We start from the raw sequence: 416 nt of genomic DNA on the forward strand, positions 1-416 counted from the left end.
GGGGATTTTTTTGTATTTATTTTTGTGATCGATTAAAGATTAAAGATTAAAGAATTGGCCGCGGCCAACTCACCAAGGCCAAGTCCCCGCAGCGTAGGTTGCCCGGGGACAAAAGTTATCGAATTTCAAAGAAATGGGGACATAGAATCGTGAGAAAAAAGATACAAGGGAAGGAGGGACAAAGGGAAAGGTGAAGGACAAAAATTAATGTTTAAAGTTATGTCAGAAAGAAAAGTGTTGAACTGGCCTGCAGTGAATTGTTGGGTGGTGGGTTGGCCAAGGCGTTTCTGTCCCATTCTGTCCCCACAGAGAAGAGGGGGGGTCCCGAAGCCCCAGAAGGCAGGAGAAGAAACTGGATGGACACCAAGGAGGAATCCAATCTCATGAAGCAGAAATTCCCTGACAGGGAGACCAAT

Source organism: Thamnophis elegans, chromosome 4 (assembly GCF_009769535.1).
Source record: "Thamnophis elegans isolate rThaEle1 chromosome 4, rThaEle1.pri, whole genome shotgun sequence".
In the NCBI taxonomy this organism is placed as follows: Eukaryota; Metazoa; Chordata; class Lepidosauria; order Squamata; family Colubridae; genus Thamnophis; species Thamnophis elegans.